This window comes from Oenanthe melanoleuca, chromosome 3, assembly GCF_029582105.1.
Source record: "Oenanthe melanoleuca isolate GR-GAL-2019-014 chromosome 3, OMel1.0, whole genome shotgun sequence".
Taxonomy (NCBI): domain Eukaryota; kingdom Metazoa; phylum Chordata; class Aves; order Passeriformes; family Muscicapidae; genus Oenanthe; species Oenanthe melanoleuca.
The window spans coordinates 86900561-86922328 of NC_079336.1; the positions used below are offsets into that span (position 1 = coordinate 86900561).

The following is a 21768-nucleotide window of genomic DNA, read 5'->3' on the forward strand; positions in this document are numbered from 1 at the left end:
CCTCCTGCCCGTGCGGCGCGGGCGGGCGGGGGGCGCTGCCCGGTACCTGCCCGGGCCGGGCGGGCGCGGGGCCGGCGCGGGGCGCCCCCGGCGCGGCGCTGCTGCGAGTCCCGGGCGCCGCCGCGCCGCGCCGGGAGCAGAGGCGGGGAAGGGCGGCTCGGCGGGGCTCGCCGCGGAAGTTCTCCGAGCCGCGCTGCCCCTCTCGGCCCCTGACACGAGTGGGCGACCCGCTCCTCCTGCCCCTCGTCCCGCAGCGCGCTCGGCGCCGTCTCGGTATCAGTGTTGGGAGCGGAGCGGTCGCGGGGCTCGGCTGTGGAGCCCTTCCCCGGCGGCACCGCGTGGGGCGAGCTCGTTTCGGAGGAATGGGAATTTCTCCCTCCATTCCCGCGGGAGAGGAGCGCGCCGCGGGCTGGGCGCTGGCGGGGCGCTCCGGTTTTCTGGCCCGTCAAAATTACGGGGCGGTAAGGAACAAAAACTCATAACCAGGTGTTTAAATACCGGAGAGGCGATTTGCAAGTGAAATTAATCGGCAGTTAACCAGTTAATAAATGGATAATGCCTATTCATCCTTGTGCTGACTTTACAGAGTGGTTTTCACGTCTGCCTGTCAAGTAACCAGGCTTGACTGATCGAGATGTAAACCTAGCCGGGTTATTGCCTTCATCCAGTAAAATCTGACCTGCACTTGCTGTCCTTGCACATCAGTGCTGGTCATCATTCAGATAGTACAGGTGAGGTTCATACATTTTTACAGACTGACACGATGGCAGAAAAATACATAGGATGACCCATAGCTGAAGTATTTATGGAAAATTTTGTGAAGTGCGTAACTGCATGATAAATGTTTTAAGCAGGTAATCACTGAGGGGGGAGTTTTATGCCTTTGGTAGCTACGATTTGACTGTAGGTATGGGAAGAGGAGAGAGTTAACCTGGCAAGGTTGGCCTGGCTGCTCAGCAGGGCCACTCTGCTGCCTGTGCCCATCGTGCTTGGGCCTCTGGCCCGCAGAGCTCCCCGGGGGATGGGGGATTTCTCTGCTGTCCTCTCTCGGGACAGTGTCGTGATGAAGTGACCCATCCGTACAATGTCAGTGTGTGCTCGGGTTGTTCCTGCATGCGGTACCTGCAGCTGTTCGCTGTCATTGCTTATCTACGTCGTGGTCTTGGATGTTCAGTTGGATTAGAATGGAGCCATTGCATTAATAAGGTGTATCTATCTAGAAAAAAAGCATTTTGCTTTGTAGTCCACTGAAGTGGCTGCATTTAATATGCCCTGGTTGGTATCTACCTTTTTTCTAGGTGTTGTCCAAGGCACACATATAACAGCAGAAGAGATGCTCCATGAGTGCTCTATGCATGCATACTATACAGCTTTGCATAAAGCAAATAAAGACTTTTCTGGAATTTAGATAAGCGATTTTTCATAAGAAGAAAATGTTTTGTATGCATTTTTCTTTCTTCTGTAGAGGATACTCCGATAAGCCTTGGAAAAATTAAAGGCCTCAACATAGCCTACTCAAAAAGTTTTGGTGCAAGTGAACACTCTAGAACAATCTGTTTGTTCTACCATTGATTAGCAGCTTGTTGAGTTGGAGACCTCAATGAGGACCTGAGCAGCACTGTGGTGTGGAGAGGTCAAACCCATGTATCTTGAAAAGGCAAAAGAAATCAGATATAAGTAACGCACTTCACTGTGAAACTTGGCCTGAGTGTGGACTGGAGAGCTGGCCTCTCAGTGATATGATAAGAGTGGAGCTTAATCACGCTGCTGTGTCAATGTATGTCCTGCTGTTGGCATCCCTCCCTGGGAAAGAGGGATGAGGCCACAGGTAGCTGGGCAGGCATCCTGCCTCCAGTGTTTAATATCACAGGCCAGCATGAGCATAAATAAACCACAGCATGACTAACCTCTCTACCTAACATTGACTCATGTTGTATTTCGATAGACTGAAAAAGTCTCCATGCCTAAGCCATTTCATTTTCTCAACCTGTATGTTACTGATGATGACCTGCCTACTGAGAATCCTCTAATATTCATTTAAGACCATAGAGCAAGTCCTTGTTTTAGGTTTGTTTTGCTTTTGGATAGTGCTCAACTAGCCTAGATAGAAAAAATGAATTCTTAGATTTTAAATTCAAAACTCTGATGCTTCTCTTCTCCTGGCCATTTTAATTCTTCAAGTGATACAGTAAGGCTTGCTATTATAAACTGGGCTCATAACTTGGCATCTGGCAGGGCATGTGAGAAAAGTATAAGAAGTGCAGTTCTGTAAAGTACTGTAGCTTTCCTAGAGCAGTAAGTTAATATTTTGCTGTGAATATTCTCAGCTTATTTTATTTTTTTTTTGTTTGTTCTAAGCAAGTGGGGGATATGTCACCTAAAAACTTAGCCAAGTGTTTGAGTATGTCCTTCTCTCCCTTTGCTAATACTGTAATGGGACAGTACAAAAAAGAAGGGCCCAGCGTTGTGGCTCCTTACTATGTGTCATAATAACTGTGAGATAAGACAGTTTCATTTCAGCTTCCTTAGAAATACGTGTTTGTTTTTTGGTTTGTTTTTTTTTTTAAAGCAAGCACCATTTGACAGGCGCAAAATAATGGTTGGTGTGGTAACAATTTGTTTCCTCCCTTTGCATTCTTTTGAGAGCTGCGTAGTTCCAATGAAAAATTATCATCAGAATTACATTTTTTTTCCATCCCTAAAATTAACGGATGCTTTTGCCTGCCCTCCATCTGAGAGAAGCAGGCAAAAGCATCTTCAAGTGCACATGTGAATTGTGCCTGGAGTAGCTGCCACACCCATGGTTATTTAGGAAAGGTGAGGAGCACAAGTGGTCACACTGACCTCCCTGGCACTGCTTACAAGGGTACAGTTACTGCGTGTGTGAGTGAGGGGCTTTTAGTTCAAAACTAAAGAAAAAGGAAGGCAGCAAATCCCACAGTTCTGCTGTATGTGAAGTTTATAAAACCTCTTCTTAACTTGTCCATCTCTGAGAAACCTATTACTGTAATCAGTTGCAGGGCTGTGAGGGGAAATCAGGCCTTCTAAGATAAAGACAAAAATAGCACATTCAAATATATTTTAAGAAAGGCGACTCTTCCTCCAAAGGGTAGGTCTGAACCTAGTTCAAAGAACAGCAACAACAATTTTATTGGGTTGTTTTTCTGCCTTTAACAACTCTACTTGAAACCAAACAAATTTAAGAGATTCACAGAAATTTTGAGCCGCATGTGTTTAGGCACCAAGTTAACTTCTGGAGCTTGTGGGAGTATCTCCTGTTAGATCTGAAATGCTGAGAATGTCTCTTGCACCATCATCTCCTTGCTGTTGCCACTGTATGTCCAGGCTGGCCAGGAGGACAAAGTGGGTCACACAGTTGGCCAGCAAGTCATATTGACACTGGTTCTTGTTGAATGTTGGTTTCTGTGGGCAGAAGGAATAGTGTTCTTGATAGCAGTTTCTTTTCTCTCTTTCTGGCTTGCCTATGTCACTCCATGATTGTGAGGATGTCGGCTCACCTGGACCTGCTCAAAACAGCAGCAGAAAAAAACCCCAAACCATTGATTTGGGTGGGAAAAAAACAGAAAATGTGCTCAGGTTACAACCTGCTGCCACACAAACTTGAAGGAAAATACATCATTTATATTATTATTACTTTCTTCTTGAGAGGATAATGGGTTGGGGAACCCAGGACATGCTCTTAAATATATGCCCTATTACTGTGTAATAGTGGGGTTTGTTTTTTTTTTTTTTTTTTTTTTTTTTAAGTTAAGACTCTTTGCATTAGAGTGGGGGTGTTGCAGAGTTTTGGAGTAGTCTTGTAGCGTTAGGTATATTTTGAGGTTCTGAGTGAAATGAATCTTGTGGTTTCAGCTTACTCTATAACAAAGAGTAATGTGTGGCACACAAACAGCCCACCTAAGTTTTCATAATTGACTGATGATTTGCTCTGGAAAGACCCAAATTCCTGATATGAGGCAGATTCAAAAGGTAGTTGATTTTTTTTTTTCTTTTATTTTTAGTTTGTCATTCTCCAATTTAGAGTTAAAATTTTTTTAGAATTTCAGACAAATCGCTTCTCTTCAGCCTCCCATCCACTGCTCAGGTGGGCTGTTGTCACTTCCCAGGGTGACAAGCGCTGAGTTTCCATACCCCCACCAATGTCTAAAACAGCCATCCTGGGTCTTGTCACAAATTTTTCTCCTGTCTGTTTAGTTCAGCAAGAAAATGGTTTCTGTCTTTCCCCTCCCTCCCCTCATCAACTGCTCATGGTAAGATTTTTTTATAGAGCCCGCATTGTGATATGTCCTTGAAGTTCAGAGCTGCAAGGTTTTGTTTTCATTTGCCATTTTTTCTCTTCGTGTTTAGAGTTCATTGCAACTACAGCGAAGCTGATGCTGAATATTTTTTGATTCCTTCCCTCTCCCCCCCTCCCTCCCCAGCCCCTTCAGCCCATCAAAAATCTCATGTTCAGTAAAAAGGAAGAACTCAGACTTAGGTACTAGAACTTATTCCAACTAACCCTGGAGTGTAGAGTGTAAAAATACAGATTGGAGAACGATTGCCCCAGTAAAACAGGTAGGTGTAAGTTAAATGTTAAATTATCAGCACCTCCTTTTTAAAAGATCCCTGATGGTGAAGTTTTTGTTCACACCATCTGGCTAGAACAAGGCTTACCAGGACTCTTAAAGGACAGGGGCCATTTGAGGTGCAGAATTTATATCAGGTACTTTCTTTTTAAGTGAATGTCAAATCCTAAATAATTTCAGCATCAGACTGTGCAAAAAACCCCAACCCTGTGAAGCAAATTGATAATGGCTGAAGTTTTCTGTCTTAAAAAAAAAAAAAAAAAAAAAAAAAAGGCAATTTTGTCTTTGTTCTCCACTCCCTCCTCTCCTCTCCTCCCTCCCCCTTCTCCCCCCCCCCAATTTTCATTGATGGGGAAGTTTCATTTCCTTTATTTATATATTTTTAGTATATGTGTTTGGGGGGGGCGTGAGGGTGGATAGGAAGGAAGTCTGTGTTCTAGTTTTTATATTTAAAACTAAAAAATAGCTAATGCTGGTGTGTTTAGAAATTACTTTATATACATTTTTCCCAGTAAACCACAAATTCTGCTGGTGAATAATGAGTGTTATTAGGGCATTGAGGGATTTTGCAACATTTCTGTGTCGGTGAGGGTCCTGTCTGAATTACAGTTGTACTAGCAGGAATGTTTTTCCAATGCTTAGAAACTGTTAGTTGTACTAACAGGAAAGTGTACTGTCATGTTTCACCTGCCAAATCAGAACTAGAAGTGCATTTTCCTGGAAGGATCTCTATTTACACTTGGAGGGTTATGCCAATTACAGCTACATTAGGCTTTTATAAACTTTTTTAATTCCACGCTTGACCTACATAGTAATTTCTTTCATTCTGTTAACAGAACACCCACTACAATCCTGGAATGTCAGTAAGGTAATCCTGCTGTCCTGTGGCTCTAATGCATATGGGTACTCTTGTAAGAATATGATTATAAGTGGGTCCTCATGAAGTGAATGCTGCTAGAGCTTTGCATAACTTGAAATAGCCTTCTGTTCTCCAGGCAGAATTAAATACAGTTTGTTGGGGAGCAGGGAATACATTATGAAGTATGTTATCCATACGTAATAATATTTTTTTCCTCAAAAGAGATCCCATGTACTTTAAATCTGAATACAATTTTAAAATACTGCAGGCTAGGAAATACTGCATTGCAAACCTATGAAAGTTTGGAGACATAAGATGAGGTGGTTTTAATATGTTTTTTGATGAGATGCTAGAAGTTATTTACTCTTTTGGACAGTGCAGCAGTTCATGGAGAAGGAGGAGGTGAATGGGGTTTCTTTGGGAAGTGTCTGTAGGTGCTGGGTGTTGGAGCAGGAGTGCAGCTGGCAGTGCTGCCTCCTGGACTTGTACCACCAGTGTTTCATTGTGCTGCTAGTTTGCTGTCTCTTTCTGCTGGAGATGTCCTGGTGGAATATCTTGTTTGTACCAGAAATAAACAACCCTGACTAGTAAATAGTGCTGTCGTTATTTTGTAAACAAATTTACTACCTATTTGCTCTTTTTGTGTTGTTAAAATTAGCATTGTTAGCAACAGTAGCAGTGTATTGAATTAAAAGAAAAGGATGCTGAACAGACTTTGCATGATTCACGAGTATGAATACTTAGAAGACCCTACATAACTAAACTGAACTTTCTTTTCACTAAAATGTAGGCTGCCAAAGCCCTGAAATATTTAGGATATTGACTAAAAGTTTAAGTATCATGTCAGTTGCTTCTTTTTTGGTCTGCCTCTTTTATATTTTATTTTATCCTGAGTGTGGAAGCTGGGCATACCTTGATAGTGTTTGAGTTGGTCCCTTGTTGCTCTCGGCAGGGAGAGGGCTGCATGTTGCACTCTTCTGAGAGACTGAAAGCATCTTCAATGCCTCCTAGGCCACAGTGGCCTTTGAAATAGCCCTGAGCTCTGTGGCCATTACTGTCACAGTGACCTGAACCACAAATACATGCCATGTATAGCTCAATGCTGATACACAGTTTTGTTGCTGCTTGTGCCCCTAGTACACATTTGGAGGAAAATGTGTAGAAGCAGTTTGGATGTTAACTCACTAGCATGATTTTGGGGTTTTTTTTGGTTACCTGTCAAAAGCTTATATTCAGTGTTGCAGGGGAGCCCTTATGTATCTTGATGGAACAGAAGAAATGGTTAATGCTCAGCCACGCTGAGTGGGGCAGCTTTGCAAGAGCACTGATGCTTTGCCCTGCCACGCAGTTCAAACTCAAGCAGAGGTCTCCCATGCAGTTGCTTACATGTGTCCTCCTATCTCTGTTTTGTATCTGCAATTTCGTATATGCTTCCAGAATGATTTTTTTATTCATTTCCAATCATTCTTCAAAGATAACTGGCAAAAACCATCAGGCTGGTTGTGATTTTACAGCAGTAGAAGGTAGACAACTTTGATCTTGTTAAATTAATTTTCTTCATGTGTGGGCTGACTGTGTAGTGAGCTGATTTAGTTTTTATTGATCATTGTAAAAATGTGAATTCAGCATCAGAGCAATGATAATAAACAAGTACTTGCAGTGATATTCTAATGAGTTCCTGGCAAAAATAAGGTGGAAAACCATCTCAGAGATTGTCGTGCTTTAGGTGAGGTGCTGAACCAGGATACTTTATTTGAAAGGGTTGAGTAAAGCTGTTTGAAGTTCTGGCTCTTTTTGGCAACACACTTGCTGCGAGCAGGAGCATGCCAAACGGGGCAAGATGCAGGCTCTTCATGGAGACATATGAGTGTCAGAAATGGCATTCTTGCCTCTTTCACCCCCTGATCACACCAAGGTTGTTGTAACCAAGTATCTGCTTTGGTAGAGGGTGTCTCTGAGCACAGGCGGTGAAGCACTAATGACTCTCCATCCCCATCCGCAGGGATGCCCTGCAGACCATTGCCATGTGTTTCAGTAAGTCTGCATGGCAAAGCGGGGGAGTGGAGAGAGGTTTCTGAATAAGCAGGCAATTTATGTCTGGAGAAGTGAGGTTCATATTCATAACTACATTAAACACATATTTCTGAATCTGGTAGGGGCATCGCTCCATGTAAAGTGGCAGTAATTCCTCTAACCCAAAATATTTGCAAAAGTATGGGCAGGCAAATTCTCTCTCATTCTTCCATTGATGCTGTGTTTCCAAGACTTGAAGAGGCTTCTCAGCTGAGATGGTGAACAGTGATTCTCTGTATTTTTTTTTGTCAGTTAAACTTGTTTTACACTTTGAGAGTTCAATAAATTGGTGTGTGAGCAGTATGGATCACAATGGAAAAGTATTGCTGCTGTCTGTATGAGTTTGATAAAATTAGAAAATGAGAGGCAAAATTTTTTCTAAAGTGAGGAAAAGAAGGTTTTTTTAGGACTATGAAATTTTGAAAGAGATGGTTTATAATGAACTTTAATACTTTTCTAAAGTTGCTGCTATTATAATGAAAGAGCATGAATAAGAGAATATGCCTTGCAGGTAAAACGAAAAAAGATTTCACCGTTTAAATACTTGAAAACCAAAGATGCATTGCAGAGGATGAATTTTACTGTTCCTATATTGCTTGTAGTAAAAAGTTAGTCTTTGAAGTTGAAAACTGCTTTAGATTTAAAGAAATAATACACCTGAAAAGGGAGGTGCACAGAAAAAAGACATTGGATTAAGTACTGTTTTGTTAATGAAAAGAATGTAAGTTAAGCCAAATGTGGTTGCCTGCATAGTAAGGTACTGCTTAACATGAGTGGGAATGATAAAATAAAATCTTAGCAGACTTTTATTTCAACGATTTCCAACTTTCAGAAGTTTTAATCTGGACGTTGCATGCACATACATAAACGATAGACTAATACCACAGAATTACTCTAATTTATGAAAGGAGCTGTACTTTGATGCTAGAAGTCTGTCAGCATATGATCCCTAGGCTAACTACTTGATCGTTAGTTAAAGTAGGGGTTCATTAAAATAACATGGACTCCTTTGGTTTTAAAGGCCACCTCTCAGCCAGTAGGCGATGGTCCAAAGCTAATAAGGTTGCAGTGCAGACATTATATGGCAATGGCACATAGATTACTGCATAAAGCTGTCTGATGGAAAGGCTTCCGTCGGCTTGCGTGCTCAGTATTGGACCAGACTTTCCAATTTTTAGTCATCTGTAGCAGTGCCTGCTCTTATTATAGTCGTTTGAACTACCTGTGTGACTGATTGAGAGAAGGTGCAAGGTTGGATCTGTGTATGACTGCAGTTCCTTCTTGTAATTATTTTACTCTGTTCTAATTGTATTCTTCTAGTTCAACTATCATAATTACAAAGTGGATGATGGGCTTCAGTTATGTAAGGAAACTCCTTACATTTAATCCCCGTACTATCCTTAGCATAAACACGTCTTTTTTCTGTTTTTTTTCAGGTAGAACTTTTACTTTCAGGTTATTTCTGGAAAATCTGTACTGCTAATTATGTAAATTGCAAGAAACGAAAAAAGAGAACAAAAGAGTGGGGCATCTTATTTTAGGCTTCAGCAAATGGAAAGTCATATATGGCCATTACAGCTATCTAGAATATGTACCTGCATTGTTCTGCTACTGCTTTTGTGACCAGTAAAACTTAAACTGGGCATTTCTTGTAGGCTTTGTAGGTTAGGTTGCCAAATGTGGGAACCGGGAAGTTTTTCAAGTAGCAGGGTCAGCTTGTGCCCCCTGGAGAGTCCTTCCCTGCAGGGCTCCTTCCTTGCATACACAGAAGTTTCTTGCTGAAAGAAAATGTGGGGCTTTCTTTTTTTGGTCTGTTTGTTTTTATGCTGTTGTGTAGACAAGCGTGTGTTTTCTTAGGGCAATCCTCTACAAGAGCAGCCGGTTTGTACCTGCACCTCTTGCCTATTCAGGCAGTAAGAAGCTCTGCTTGAATGGAGGAAAGGCAGATTTCAGACCTGCCTGCCGATCAGAGAGAGAGGAGAATGGCAGAAGTGGTGTTTGAGTGAATGAACAAACTTTCAAGCTGACTCAGTGATACAGGGTAGGCTGTAAGGATTAGTCACCAACTTACGGTAAATCTGTGTGGTGCTTGCTGGGGATGTGTCTCTATGGAGCTGTGCTCAGCGAGCTTTGTAGACTGAGAATGCAGGTAAATGTTATTTCCACAGTATTTTCCCAGTGAGCAGCAACAACAAAACACACTCAAACTCAAAGGCTTGTAAATTACTAAGCTAAAGGCAAAAAAAAATCTTTTGCCTATCTCATGGTGCTGCTATCTTCATCTGTGAAACTAGTAGGAAAATTAATAAATTATGCAACAGCCTTTTTTTTACTATTTAGAAACCTGTGCTTACATGTTATTAGTACTGTTCTACCCTGTTCTGTGCAGGTTGGTTTTATCTCGGGTTGTTTTTCTTTCAGTGGGTAGGTTTCAAGCTGCATTTGTGTAAAACACCAATTTACATGATGGCAACAGAATAACAATTACAGGGAAGGATATTCATCTGTTGAAAACACTATTTTCATTTGCCAAACAGAAATTTCAGTAAAATTACCCTCCAGGTTGAATGTTCTTATAAATGTTCTCAAGTTCTGAAATTATTTACTGGCATAATAGGTAAGGCAGCACTTACAGCAGAGTTCCTATTAAGTTACTTTTTCTGGGGGAAAAAGTGGGGGATTTAATTTAAAGAACGTTATTATTTTTTTAAAATGGTAAAATTATTCTGCAGCATTTCCTGAGTTACCCAAAGTTAGTAAATATGTTTTTTTTGTACTTCCAGACTGTTCTTTCAGCAGTTTCTTCTGTTTGGATGAAGTTTATTTTTGTTTGTTTTTTTCTTTTTTTTTCTTTTTTTTTTGTGTTAATTTAGCTGAGCATCTTTCATAATTCTAAGATGCCCTTTCTCTCAGATCTTCTGACCTGTTTTGCTTGGCTTGTTTAATCTGTCCTTAGAGAATAGTTAATTTCAGCCATAATTGTACCAAAAAATCCTTTAGAGCTGTTAGAGCAAGATTTTTTTTATATATATCTACTTAGTTTAAAATTACTTCCTCAAAAATAAAAAGCCCAAACCAAACATCTTGTTGAAGAGTGAGAACCAGACTGTGCTGGCACTGCTGGGTGGGACGGGGCTGAGGGTACGTGCCTGTACAAGTGGTTTGGCTCACTGCTCTCCCAGAGAGCTGATCCTGTCAAAGGGTTTGAGCCTTCTGAAGAGCAGGAGTGAAAGCTTTATTAAGTTTTGGGGTTATCTCACACTGCTTGTTTGAAATGAAAGCCAAGCAATTTATGTATCTCTGTATCTTGGATCAGAAAAAAAAAAAAAAGATCTTTTTTTTTAGATTTATTTTCACTAGCCTGTGTGTGGAAATGACATCACAGCTTACATCAGCCATGCTAAATTCAGAGGTTTTTTCTCCTCCCTGTTGGGTTATTAACTGAGCATTAGCTCTGTGCTGCAAGTCTTCCTTTGTTGGCGGTGGCGCATCGGTAACTTCATCATAAATGCTCTGAATTTTGTGCAGTGAAGAGAAATGAAGATCTGGTGTAGAGCCTTTTGAAACTGGTGGGGATGTAGCTCGTTTCCTTGCTGTGCAGCCAGGCTGGGTGGCCCCTAATGCTGCATTGTTCCCAGGATCCCTGCTGCAGTGGGAGCAACCAAAGGACGGCACCGTGCCTTTTGCCACTTCTGGTGACCAGGTCAGGAGTTTGCTGTGGCACATTGTTGGGTGGCTTATGTCCCCATAGCCCTGGAGGTCAAAACTTGCCCTGTGAGACTGAGTAGGTTTTGAACTAAAGCTATTACGTTGTGGCTGAATGTCCCATGTGCAAAGCTGAGCTCCGTGTCAGGGATTAGAGAGCTCCTCATCCCTCCAGAAATCCAGAAATTTGGAGCTGCCCTTCTGGGGTTGATGTAGGGGCTACAGCTGTGGCAAAGTTTGAAATGGAGGCATGGGGGTTTCCTGAGAGCCTGAGGACCTGGGAGGAGGGAAACAGAAATCAAATTAAAAAATGTGACATTTTGAAAAGTTGATTGCTGTGTTTTTTAATCATAAAGAAATCTTTAAAGTAAGTCACTTTCCAGAGGAAAAATAAATACATTAAGAAAAGGGAGAAATGTGATGTCGAATTTGTGCCCTTGAGTGCAGCAGACTTGGTAGTGAGCTGGTGGTGGTACCAGTGTGCACACCGACAAAGCAAAAGGACAACCATTGTTCTAATTCTCCTGCTAAATTTCCAGCCATAATGTCCTGTATGTAGAGCATTTTAATTTATCTTTACTATTTTGGGAAGGCTGAGGCTGTGGAGGTGGGACTCATCCCAATAACTTAAAAAAACCCCCCAAAAAACACAGCGAAACAAACTCATCTGACATTTCAATGGATCTGGAGAGATTTCCATTCTTGTTGTGTCTCAATCAGCACCCTCTGCCCTGGGAGGAAGGCAAGGAGGTCTCCAGGTATCTCCAGCAGGAAGACTTGCAGGAGCAGCTTTGGATTGGGCTCATTGCATGTGAAAGTTCCCAATATCTGTTCACATGCTTTGTATTTTTTTATGTCTCCTCTTCTGCCCTGGTCAAGAGCATGGGGATGCAGGGGGAAGAACTGAGGGGTGTGCTGGCAGGGCACACATCGGTGTAACCCTGAGTGTTCCTGAGTGGTCAGTGCTTGCACACACCATGGAGCTGGTGCAGTTCCTTGTCTCTTTTAGAGCTTGTGAGGAGCACTTCATTGCTGCAGTTATTTGTATAGCCATATGCTATTTTTTTTCTTACATATGTTCTCTGATAATTGTCAGTAGCAGGTGCCTGCGAGCCAAGGCGGAGCGGTATTTAAAAATCAGATGCTTAATGGGATTAAAGAATTGTGTGAGTTAAGCACCAGCAAAAAGGCCAGGTTGAAAGCATTGGCCTCTGAAGGTTACAGAGCAACAGCATGGCCGGTAGCAGTGCTGGTCTTTCAGCTCCACCATCCACTTAGGGATGTGACCTTCAAGAAGTAGTCAGGAGGTCTAGTTTTGGGTCTTTGTATGTGGTTTGGCTAAATAAAGGAAAACACAAAGTCCCTTCTGAGGTGTGTACCAGCCCCCAGAAACAGAATTGGATGTGTGTTGCATCCCTGCTTGGTGACTTGAGTGATGCAGGGCTGGTTGGAGATGTGACATGAAATCTCTAGTCTGGCAGACGCCCACCCTTCCAACCTGCCTTTCCCCCTGTGTTTGTCAAGCATCCTGAGCTGTTCAGGTTGCATAAGTGGTTGCTGTTACACTGCATGTTTGTGCATTGGATCCCTGTGGATCACTGCTGTGATAGTAATTGCTGATGTTGCATCTCCTTCCACCATCTGAGAAACAACCAGCAAGAGAAGGATCTGGGGAGACTTGTAGTCACTCTGGACTTGATCTTGAATGATGCAGCTGCTTCCACTGAAAATTATTTTGGGGCATTGCATGACCAGAATCCCCAGTGATTTTGATATCCATGTATCCATGATATTGCTGTCACATCATCTTTACATCTCCACAAATAGCTCTCTGAATTACCACTCCTTCTGTGTTTCAGATGGGGGGAACTTAGAGCTCAGTGTAGCAGATGTCTAGGTGACCAACAAGTCAGAAGTATCTTGTATTTCAAAGTGTCAGGAAAGACATAACGCCCCTAACACTCTTTTGTGGGGGGGTTGTTGGTTTGGGGTTTTTTTTTTTCTTCATTTCTGGTAAAGAACTAGTAAAATATAGAGCACATATGGAAATGGCAGACGTTGTTGGGTTTTTGATTTCTTTTTTGTTGTCCTTGTTTCTAAAATTAAGCACACAGGAGTTTGTGAGATCTTGCAAAGAATTTAAATCATATTGCACAGTCATGTGTTCAAGGAATCTTTTTAATCTAGTCACATATATAGTGAAAAGATCAAGTTTTTTAAAAATACATTGCAGTAAGGAGAGATAAACCAAACAGGATAAAGACAAAAGGCTGCTAAATATTTTCAACTGTACTTACCTAGTTTAGTTTGCTGCCAGTATTCTGTTTCCTTTTTGTTTGGTTGTCCTTCATATTCTTCCTATGTAAGAAAGAAACCTGTGGTATGAGCTGTTCTGCTTATCCCTTGCGTAATATTGGCAACTGAGAATTGGATCACACGACTTAAAGTAGGTCTGTCTCTGTGTCAGAAGACTAACAGTTTCTCCTTCCTGTGGGTGGGCACCCATGCACAGGGGTAGTAAGTTTTTATTCTGCCATGGTGTGTTTCTGTAGTATGTTTCTGAGCTGGATTGTAGGAGGAGGAGTGATCTCACAGCTTGACCACAAGTGCACTTGGCAGCACTCACACGGGCAGAGCTGGTTGCAGAATTTGGGTCAGCGGGACAGTATCCTGGTGAGCTGTCTGGCACAGGACCCTCTAAGAGCAGCTAACTGTGTTAATTTACCCTAATTCTTGCTCTGTATACCATGAAAAACTTGCTTGGATGTTTTTCCTGCTGCATCTGCAGAATGTTGACTCGGACTACTACAAAACCTTTGAAATAATTTCGATGGCGTGTCCTACACAACTTCAGAGCACGAGCGACTCAAGTCAGACAGGCTGAAGTCAGGTTTAGGCTTTGTAACTGAAAGGATGTGCAGCACATCATACAGCTGTAGGTGACATTGTTTTACTTGTTTCTCACAGTAAATATAACGAGGAAGTCTTGGCACAAGGCAGATCTGGACAGTGAACGCAGGCATACATGCATTGTCTTGTGATTGTTTTTGCTTGGGGGTTTTGTTATTGTTGTCCCTTTCACAAACTGTGAACTTGTAATTTTTCGTGTGCTGTTCCTTTGCACTCTCTGCCAGAGAGGCTCAATCTATCATGTTAAAAGAAATCAATAAAAAGTCTAGAGATTTATTTATAAAGTGGAACATAGAGAGAGGGTGCAAAAATTCCATTAAAATGGCAGTTTAGCACTAGCTACATCTCTTTGGGACTAAACTCCAATATTTTAAACTATTAAAATTGTTACAAGAGTGCTTTTAAAGTATCACAAATCACAGTAAAGCTTTCTAGCTGAAACTTGCCTTTATATAGTGCATTGGAATTTAGCTTATATATGTTTTTGGAGTGTCTGATGCTGCCCTCAAACACCATTTTAGCATCCATTTTAGAGCTTTATTATAGTTAATAATCTTGCAGGTTTATGCTCAAGGGGAAATACACGAATGTAAGAAGTCAGAATTTATTTTTCCTCAGAAATGTGAATGTATATATGTCTTTGTGCAGATGCAACTCTGAGCAAATTAATTATTTCTCAGAAGTCTATAGGCTTCTAATCTAATTCATCAGGATTGCCTGGCTTGGCACATGCTACTTGCTTACAGGGACTTACAAATTCCAGCAGCTTTGGGCTATTTTATGACATAGCAGTTTTCACCAGTGATGTGATGGTCATCTACTCCATTTATTCTATCCAAAGAAATAAATGTGTCCGTGTGCTCATAAATATGATGCTGGAAAGTTTATGGAATAGTGTCTGTGCTGAACCTCTCAAATATCAGAAGCAGTGTATCTGAAGTGTAAGCTTTGCCTCCACTCAACATTCTTTTGAATTTTTTTTTTTAATAGCTGAAGAAGACTAATCTAGAAACTGTTGAATTTAAAATGCAAATGGCACTGTATAGTTCTGTGTTGTACCATCTTCTGTCCTGGGATAAAATTATTTCTAGTGTAAATGCCCTTTATTTGCTTCCAAAAATACCCAGAAAAAAATGGTGAACTCTCGTTTGGGCCAAAAGTAAGGCTCCTCCTTCTCCAGGAGGCAGTGGAGGCTGTTGGAGAGCATGGCTCTTGGCAGGGACCATGGGAGCAGACTACATAAATGAACATGGTACAAGGCAAATGAGAAACTCCAACTCAACCAAATATTTGTGTGTGGTAAAAATATGCACCCTGTCACACAGTTGTGTCCATACATACAATTCAGTAACCCAATTCATCATTCTTGCTTTGTTCATCAATTTTTCCTTTGCTTACTGACCCACAGCCTAGTTCTAGCTTACTTCTTGTTCTTGATTGTGAACATTTTCCTCTTCCTTTGCTATGTGGAGTAAAGCAAAGATCCCAGCAAGCTTAAAAACACCAAAGCTATTAACACTGCCCTTTCACTGTTAATTAACATCTGAAGTTTCAGAAGAAGGGCTCTAACCTCTGTAGTTTCTGTGTGGTGGAAATGCTAAAGGGAAACCACTAAAGCTTACTTTTCTAAGCACAAATAGCTGAAACCTTTTCTGTAAGGTGAGTCTCAGTATGGAAAAGGAAAGCCTCTAGTGAAGTTATACAGCCCTGAGTAGAAGTGATAGTTAGCATCTCTGCTTTTGCAAAAAATAAGCAAGTTATGACAATAAAGCAGAAGAGCATCATTCAGGAGTTTGCCATGAAGTCTGAAGTCAGCATCCCTCTGGAACTGGGATTGCAGGTGGGTTAGTTAGGTTTGGCCAGATGGTGTTTGTTGCCAGCTAAGGTTGGCATCCCAGCACTGCTCTTCTGCTGAGGGGGCTCCTTCTCCTTCCTCTTCCTCCCCCTGGGCTTGCTCAGGCATGTTGGCTCCATCTCTCTTGGAGCTGGGCAGTGCTGCTGTGCCCAGACTGTGCCACACACCGTGATGTAAGGAGGGGAGTGATGGAAGTAAGGTGATGGTGTGGGAAGGGGCAGATGAGAGAAGGCAGCACAGCCCAAAGCTGCAGCCCTGGAAGGGAGATTTTCCTGTTTGAGCAGTCTGGGGCACAGCACTGCCCTGCTTTCCCCGTGGGGCGGTGTGGAGCCATTCTTGTGGGTTTGCCATGCTGAGGAGGTGGTGTGTTTTAGGGTGTTGTGATGACCTTGCTGAGTCAAACAGCTATCATGTAGCTGCTGGGGACAGCAAAGGATTGTCCTCCTGAAAGTTTGATCCTTTATAGGTTTGAGGTCTGATTATCATAAGAGTGGCTTTCTTGAGACAGTTAAGTCACTATTTACCCAAACTGGCAATACCACGTGTCCTTGGCTTCAAGGAGTTCTCCCCACCAGCTCTGTTGATCTTACCCTTTCTCAGGTGTGGGAATACCTGCACTGGCCTCCCCTGTGTTGGGGTTGAGCCCTCAGTAAGTGAGGGAGGATTGTCTCAGCTTTGCTGATGCTGGTGGCAGCAGGGAGGAAGTGGTAGATACCAATCTTGCCCTCTCACACAGCCTTCCTCATGCATCTTGCTGGTGGCCACCCAAACTGTCCCCTAGAGATGCTGCCCTGCCATGACTAATTTCCTGGCTTTTAATTTGAAAATGCAGTTATCTAAGTTGTGCCAAGTTCCAGCTTTTGTTGTACTTGAAAACCTAGAAAGCATACTTCTGGGAACAAGTGTTGGAGATTTTTTGGGTTTTGGGTATTTCTGGTCATTGGAAGACAGAAAGGGGATGAGTGAGTGTTGAGGATTTGAACAATTTAATTGGTACACCTAGATTTCAAAGCCAAGACTAAGTATGTTGGGAGTAGTAGATGCAAAGTCTGTCAGGTACAAAGACTAATCAAAGCTATGATTGCTAAAGATTTATACTGTTACTTGTAGTGCCATAAAAGCTGAATATGATTGGTGAGCTAATCAACCTGTGTGATAAACAGATTATCTTTCTTTTGTTGTTTATACAAATATTTTTGTGTGTAGTATTTTGTGGACGGCAGTATTTAATGAGCATGCATGTTAGACATAACTGTTAATTAAAGTTCCTGGGAAATATTTTAACTAATAGATGTACAAGCATGTGAATCTAGCAAATTCTTCATGAATTGTTTTCCCAGCTATAAAAATGTTCTAGTTAAGGGAAATAACTTTTCTTAGTAGGTAAATATTACTCCTAAGGAAAAGATTTTGTATTTTCTTGTGTATTTTTCCTTTGGGATATGTGTGTGTGTTTTAAAGATGAGTGCTGAGTGAATAAAAATCCTTGCTTGAAATATTGGTGAGTTAGTAATGCAGGGTCAGTTATTTGTGTTACTTTTATGACCACTTGTTTTAAAAAAAACAAATTCTAATATGCATTTCATGTGTATAAGCAACTACAGATGTTGTAAAATGCAAAGCACAGAGTAGAATAACAGAAGTAAGCTTTAAATGTAGATGCACTGAATTAACTGAGATGCCTGGGGAAGCAAATTTAGAAAAACAGGTATTGAGATGGCCCCTTTCTTTATTTGAGCAATTCAAATGTCAGAAATTGTCTAGAAGGAAATTTTTATGGCCTGTACAGTTTCAATATCTAAAAACCGTTTTTACCAGATTTTGCATTTATTGGTGGAGCTATAAATAGATGTAGAATAATTTTGCTGGGCTTCATGGAGTTTTTGCAGATCAGTATCAGCCCAAAAGCTCTCAGGGTCTGGCCTCACTTCCTCCTTGGCTGGAAGAGCCAACCCAGTTCTTAAAAACTGTGGCAAAACTAGCTGGGCATTGATCTTAGACAAACTGGTTAATTAGGGGCTCTTTTTGTTTTGTTTTTAATTAAAAATGTCTTTTTCAGACAGACAGTTTCCTGGGAATGCTGGGAGAAGTGGTTAACTAAGCAGTTTCCCATTACAAGTCTTAGTCCCAGAGTTGGATAAAGCAAAAAACAACCTCCCCACTGCCCCAGCCTCTGAGATGCCCACCAGACAGAAAGCCTTTGCTCTCCAGGGAAACCCCATTCTGAGCACCTCTGAGGGAAATGTGCAGCACAGAAAACTTAGCAGTTTGGTGAATGAAGTAAAGGGGAAAGTAAAGTTCTTGCTATTCCAGTGTGGAAATCAAGAGAGAAATAACAGGGTTGTCTGTATGTTAGCCTAAAAATCAAGGTTAGCAAGTTCCTTGGGTAGTATGAACTCAGGTTTTTTTTTGCAGGGAACTCTTTTAGATTGCCTGGCTCTTTAGGAATTGGTTGATAAATTATAATTTTAGCAAAAAATGAGTCAGTCGGTTACCTAAAATAACATTTTTGTTAATGCCTTGCACCAGTGTAAAACATTTGAAGTTTAAAAAAAAAAAACCAAAAAAACCAACCAAACCCACTTTTCTTTTTTCTGGATTTCTTCTGTCTTTAAAATTGTCTCTATGATCTGACAGCTAGCTGTGAAATGGTTGTGACACTCACTATCTTGACTTCAGCCCTGCATCAGGACTCCAGGGCAGGCAGTGCAATCATGCGATAAGCAGAGTAGTGAAACACGTCTTAATTGCTGCATACTCCATTTAGTTGCTTTTTAGGGCCTTTTCCTCGTGGGGTTTTGCAGGATCAGGACCAGGAATTAGCTTCTCCATACACTGCTTGTGACCCTTGACTGAACAGGGTAAAGGAAAGAAAAGATAGGCTGTGTACTCATAGAGACATAGCAAATAAAGGGACAGTTCACCTTCTATTTTAGCTTCTGGAAGTGCAGCTTTTATTGAGTTGCTGTTTAAGGGAGGCTTGGTGAGATGTAAAATGGGCTTGTCCTGACTTCTGCAGTGATCCCAGCACTGCAGTGCTGTGGTGCCTGTCCTGTGTTTCATGGGTTAAGAAAAGTGAAACGAGGCAGCAGGAAGCAGGGATGTAAACTTCTCAGAAGCTGCAGGAAAATAATGACATCACTGTTTTTTCAAACTTGGAGCAGTCTTAAAGTTCTAGAGCTGTTTTCATCATACCTGTTTCACGAGGAAAAATGTGCATTTTTCACAGTGCTTGATGTGATCATATTCTTAACTTTTTACAGTGCTGGCATTTACAGACATGGCAACTGCTTTGAAATAGTGTTTCTTTTATTACAGACCTGATTAGTTGGGAGGGAATGGGAATTAAAAATTTTTATAACAAGTGCTGGCAATATCTCATCTCCCCCCCCCCTTTAAATAATCTTCTGCTTTTATTTCTTTTTATTTGAACTCATTAGGTGAGGTGTATCTTATCCACTGAAAGAGAAGTACATGAGGCAGTTGGAATTCAGCATTCTTGTGAAGTAATCTGTTTCAGCAAAAAAAGGCCATGAAACTTTTAATAAAAAGTAAAGAAAAAAGTTCTGAAAGTTTCTGACTCTAGAAACCCACTTTCTTCTGAAAATTTTACTTGTTGGTGGAATTCTTTAAGGAGGTTTTACTGCTTTTAGGAAAAAAAAAAAAAGATGCTGAATGAATATCATGGATGATACAGAAGTCTTTGTAGATGTTCACTGACCTACCTAAGAAACCCAAGAGAGATAATTACAAACTTTGGTAGTCTACATGTAAATGCATCTTGCAAACTATTTTCCATGCAAAAAATGCAAACCAGTTATGTTTTGGAATTTGTACATATGTGGAAAATGGACTGTAAAAGAGATGCCTATTTCAGGCAACTTTTGATGAGATCCAGATTAAAAAAAAATAAAATTATGGCATAATAAATTATTAGGCATCTTTACTAGGGTATAAGGAAGATTTATGGTGCAATGAAATATTGCAGCAACCTGATTTAGGACTTGACAAATCTGGTTTTATAAGGTTGAATTATAAGGGATACCTCATTACTTGTGGGGAAAACTTCTTTTCTTGTTATTTTTGGCACCCTGGTCTTGTCTTTGGTTGGGCTGTGCTCTGTAGAAGCTGCTTTGGGCAAGATGTCTCAGCTGATCCTTTTTCAGGGGAGCTGTGCAGGATGAAGTCATAATTAAGGATCACATCCTGGCAGGCCTTTCTTACCATGTGTGGTTGCTGATTTCAAGATAAATGCTTGCAGTCCTCATTGCTCGTCTCAGTCAGAGATGTAGTTTTTCTTAAAAGCACAGAATTGTACTTCATTGTCAGATATTCCTTACTGATAGAGAATATCAAATACTGTATATACAGTATCAGTAGTTACAGAAAATTTAGCTACACCAAAATTACATGTGTGCTGCCTTTTTTTAAAATCTTCTGTTCCTTTCTTCTGCATACAGGCCTCTTGATTGCATAAGGGCATGCTTTGAGCTTAAAGTAAGAGGCATTATGGCTTGCAGCAGTAAATAGAGAACATTAAAAAAAATCTCATTATTTTTAGTTTAGGAAGTCTGTGAAAAATTTGAGGTAGCAAATACTTCAATCCATTTTGGAGACTGCTGAGAGTATTCTTACAGTGCTGCTTACAGGTTCTCATGTGAGAAAAAAACCTGGAAAAGAAGTTTGTGCAAGAGGAGATTTTACCTGGAAATAGTACTTCTTCATAGGGTAATAGAGTTTCTTGTGTGCATTGTTTCCCCCACTGCACTGACATACAGAATGATTGATCTTAAGCAAATTGCACACACGTGTAACTACAGCCATCTATGTGCACATACAGGAGCATGTGACAAAGGAAAACAAAACCACAGGCTTTGAGTACAGACAGTAAATCTTTTGAGGACCTTTTCTCCTCATTTCTGTGAGAGAGAAGTCTCAGCTTCTCCTGATGCTGTGTTCCCTGACCCTGTGGCTCCACAGGTGTGCTTTTTGGGGTGTTGTGCCTGCCACATGGGAGGGGCAAGGCATTGCTGGATGGCTTATGTGGCCAGGTATAAGAAGCAGAGGAAGTGTTTACATTTAGGAGACTCTCACATTGAATACTTAAATGACTTACTGGGAAGCACAGCTTCAAAAGTTTAAGGAGAGTTGCAGTTTGGTGTGTGTTGAATGTGCACTATGTTAAGCACTTAGCTTCAATTATAAACCATTTGCTGAGTTTTAGTGACTCTGATGTTTAGTCTTTGCCCCCCCTGTTTAGACATTAGTAGCCAAGTGTTTTGCCTATGTATGTAGCCTTAAGTTGCACTTTTTTCTGTTGTAGTCATCAGATCAAATTATTTATAAAATGAAGACATCCTTTTGGACTTCATGTGTAAACAGTCTTAAATATGTGCACAGGCAGAGAGATTCTTCTCTGTTTATCCACAGCTGAAGGCTAAACATTAATAAATGCTAACATTAAATAGTGGGGTTTTGCCTCCCCTCATTCTTCACTGAAATTTTCCCTTTAAGGTTCAGATTCCTTCTCTAGATTACCCAAAGAACTTTCCCCTTGTCCTTGAACAAGATATTGGTTGCAGTATGTCTCTGCTACTGTGATTATTGTGAGCTAGAGTAAGCAAGTGGTTCCTCTGGAGTGGTTCCTGCTGGACAGGTATTAATGTCATCAAAACCACGTCTGCAATGCTGGCACGTGTGTTTGAGGGTAGGACCTGCTGTCTTCAGGCAATATGGTGAGTCCAGGACTCTTAATTCTGGAATTCTCAGTAAGAACT

At 41.2% G+C, this 21768-nt stretch overlaps 1 protein-coding gene across 8 annotated transcripts in view; it reads left to right on the forward strand.

Annotated features, from left to right (window-relative positions):
* The window catches only part of TRERF1 (transcriptional regulating factor 1), a 95454-nt gene that overhangs the window by 845 nt on the left and 72841 nt on the right, over positions 1 to 21768 (forward strand). Inside the window, exon 1 of one of the 8 annotated variants that reach the window (XM_056487323.1) lies at positions 126 to 461. The exons of the other annotated variants lie outside the window; for them this stretch is intronic. The gene's annotated coding sequence lies outside the window, so the exon portion shown is untranslated. Of the gene's footprint in view, positions 1 to 125; positions 462 to 21768 lie in introns of those variants that run through there. 8 annotated transcript variants of the gene reach the window in all.